The sequence below is a fragment of the Asparagus officinalis genome, chromosome 10 (assembly GCF_001876935.1).
Source record: "Asparagus officinalis chromosome 10, Aspof.V1, whole genome shotgun sequence".
Classification (NCBI taxonomy): domain Eukaryota; kingdom Viridiplantae; phylum Streptophyta; class Magnoliopsida; order Asparagales; family Asparagaceae; genus Asparagus; species Asparagus officinalis.
In genome coordinates, this window is record NC_033803.1 from 72301142 (window position 1) to 72304978 (window position 3837).

Here is a 3837-nt window from a genome sequence, read left to right on the forward strand (position 1 = left end):
TAATCTAAATCTAACACTCATCACAGCCCCGTGTATTGCACTCATTCCTAATTTGTACTAAAAAAACAACGGATTCGGATCCTCTCCACTAAAAAAAATAGTGGAGGGACCACTACATAATCACAGCCATTGATTATCTAGTTGATGATTATGATTTTTTTTCTTTTAGTGCAAATTAGGAATGAGTGCAATACACGGGGGTATGGTAAGTGTTAGATTTAGATTGTATCATAACCGCCTAGTAAATAATCAACGCTTGAGATTAAAAGTAGCGGTCTCTCCACTACTTTTTTGTAGTGGAGAGGATCCAAATCCAAAAACAACTATCAACTAGATAATTAACGGTTATGATTATGTAGAGGTCCCTCCACTGCTTTTTAGATAGCGGAGAGGATCCGAATCCGACAGATAAACCTCATGCATCGCCGTAATACGCCACTTCATTCCTCACGTACCGTCCGCTTCATCACCGTCACAAAGCTCGCTAGAAAAAGAGGCACGATCCAATTTAAGAGAAGGCGTAGAGGGTGACGACTAAGGCCATGAACTTATATATTACGCTCTATCTGCAAAATATCAAATTTAACAGGTAATAATTGTTACAGCTCGAGAGTGCAGGGGGTCCACATGCAACTAACTTTCTGTATATATTTTTGGAAATCAAATCTCCAAACTCTAGAAATTTTAGTTCTCTTACCATTGAAGGACATAACATAAACTTTATAGCAATCTGACGTACACGTTTCAGAGGTGGAAGAAAGAAAGCCTCCCAATTCCCAAACGCACCAAAGCACGGCAAGGACAAATCAGATTAGGCCTGGGCAACGTGGAAGAAAAAAAAAAAAAAAAAATCTGCACACACCTTTTAGTGAGGGAAAGAAAAATAAAAAATAAAAAGATCAAGCGAAATTATTTGTTTGCACATTGGCTCATTAAATCCATTACTAATCTAGCCTGTATATATAGAGAGAGATTAATGAGTATCCTTGATAAGGAGGGGATTTTACTCCTTGACAATGACGACACAATCCCCACTATGTGAAGGAGAGAATAAAGTACGAGAAAGTATTTCATATGGTGAGGATTGTGCTACATCATTGTCAAGAAAGTAATCTCCTTTCTTGTTAAGGATACTCATTAATCTCATATATATATATATATATATATATATATATATATCGCCCTGGCGCAAATGGTTCCTTCCCCCCTAGCGGTAAAACCCCCGGAAATAGCCGGCCTCTGCACTCGAGCGAGAGCACAGAGCTTCTGCTCAGACGAAGAAGGTTGCCCAAAATAAATAACAATATCGAGAATATAGTAGCACAAAACCCCGTTATAATTATCTCTCTATTTCTTTTTCTTTTCTTTTTCTCACTGTTTCTTTCTCTCTTTTATTTTCTCTATACTTCCGTTCACAGAGAGAGAGGGAGAGAGGATTAGAGGAATAAAAAGAGATATTAAGAGGGAAGTGTTATCTTTTTGAGAGGGTGATTAAGGGGGGTTTTTATAGGAAAAGAGGAAGATAGGCGGTTACAAGATTGGAGGATTAAACAAAAAGGAGGAGAAAGAATTAGTCAACGGTTTGAGAGAATTATGGGATAGAGGGGTTAGTCGGAGATAAATGTGTTTAGAAAAAGTCAATTTGACCTTTTCATAGAAAATATCCAACAGGGGGGCGTGGACCTTGTATATAAAATCATAAAGAGAGTAAAATTGTGATACATATGTCAACATACATTTTAAATGAAAACGTGCTGTTCTACAGATCCAACCCCCCCACCCCCACACACACACACCCGTTTTTATTGCTTGGATGTGGACTTGGAACTGAATTCACAGAATAGACTTAATTAGTACGTGGCAATGGCTACTTTTGACTGGGAGAAAAGAGGTTGCCTATAAGAGGTAAACAACATGGAGGTCGGCAGAATCAATCATGGGGTCTCATGAGCCTCCAAGGTTTTGTGAAAGGAGCAGGTTGATAAGAGTTTGCATATTGACATAGAATGGAATCACATGCAACTAATATGTACAATACAGCTGTATTTACTTTACTGATCAACTGTTATTTTAGGGTTATTTAGATGTTAGTCCCTCAAATCCTAGAGAGCCCCGCAATTTGGTCCTTGATAATTATAATACCCCTCAATTTATTTATGTTTTCCCTCTATAATCCCGAACACCTTCTTTTTGGTTGCTAAGGGACCAAACAATATATAAGATCCATAGGATTAGAGGGAGTATGAGCAAATTCAATTATTTGAGGGACTAATATGGCGTTACCGAAGATTAGAGGGATTAATATGTAAAGTACAACCCCTATTTTTAGGTGCTGTAAAAATAAATTGCAGCAAGGAAAAAAAAAATGCAACATTTGTTGCAAGAAATCAACTTCAAATTCATCGAAATGTTTACAAATTATATTATAGGAAATGTATTTCCAACACAAATTCAGTGCTTGGTTCAAAATAATTAGTGCAAAAACTACATAATTTTACCATATAAAGCAACTTTGGTGAAAAAGTTTTTTTTTATGAGGTGAAATTTACATTTATTTTTAGTTTTCTTTTTTTAAATCATGCAGCTTTTCCTCCTACCAAATTGACCGCAGCATTTGTTGCAAGTTTATTCTACAAAATACAAGTTCGTTGACTTTCCTTAATTACAAAATTATATACCAAACATGTAATTACACCGATTACTCCATTTACACTTTCAGCGGTATTTCCATCTGTTCAAACAGCCCCCTAATGATCAGACAGCCCCCTAATGTGGGTAATCAATTCACGTGAGTATTTCTAATTTCAAGGAAAATGACTTTGACATAATAATACAGATTTAATCATTACTTCACAAATTTCAGTGACAAACACATGTATCCGTCCATTAAGGGGGAGGGATTTAAAAAAAGAGAGACTTGACATAATATTCTCTAGAATTAATTAAGGGTTTAAACTTAAAAAATGGAAGAAAAAGAATTCATAAGTCCAATAAACTAGAGGGTTACCTTCAGCGTTACTCTTCAGGTATATGGGCTACTAAAAAAAATACTCTTCGAATATTTAGTTAGTGGAGCACAATAAACTACATGGATAATCAATAAGCACATTTCTCGGCATAAAATAAACGGTTTTTCTATAGAGTGTCCATGGGCACTCTATAAGAGAGGAGAGAGAGAGAGAAATGAATAGTTCATGGGCCCCCTATCTCTTCTCGCTCGAGTTCGCCGATTGGACCTCGAGCTCGCCTGTAGCCCTCCGCGAGCTCGTCTGAGCTCATCTTCTCTGTTCGACCTCACCGGAGGTCGGCAACGACGGGGATAAGGTATGGGTCTACCCCCTTTTTCCAACACTAGCTCCCGTCAAGATGCATAGGCTTCTCTCTATCTCTCTCCTTTCTTATAGAGTGCCCATGGGCACTCAATAGAAAAACCATAAAATAAAAGTCGTTTTTCTCGTGAAATGCTTGCTTGCTTACTCCCCACTCTTTCAGCATCTGTTCCCATGCGTAATTAATGATAAAACCATTCAGTTAAGCTAATGAGCAAGTATTTTTTTTAATCTATTAAGGCTCATCTTACAAGTTTAATATTGTTTTCATGCCTACTAACTAACCAGTCCAATCAACATGAAAATATCTATTACTTCATTAATCGTATATCAGATGGATATTTATTTTTGAATTAATGAATTTGAGGATTTATGTACCGATCCAATAATAGATATCTGTAAAGCACTACAGATGTAATAGACTGAGACGATCAGATATGTTCTCCTTAATGAACTGCATAAGACTAGAAGCAATTTTTTAAACAAATAACACATTATATATTTTGTT

The 3837-nt window shown here is 36.5% G+C and overlaps 1 long non-coding RNA gene across 2 annotated transcripts in view; it reads right to left on the reverse strand.

The window, feature by feature from the left end:
* Window positions 1183–3837, reverse strand: part of LOC109824902 — an 11022-nt gene continuing 8367 nt past the window's right edge. Inside the window, exon 4 of one of the 2 annotated variants that reach the window (XR_002242824.1) lies at window positions 1183–1266. This is a non-coding gene — a long non-coding RNA (uncharacterized LOC109824902). Of the gene's footprint in view, window positions 1267–2761; window positions 3496–3837 lie in introns of those variants that run through there. The other variant, XR_002242823.1, reaches the window with a different exon arrangement.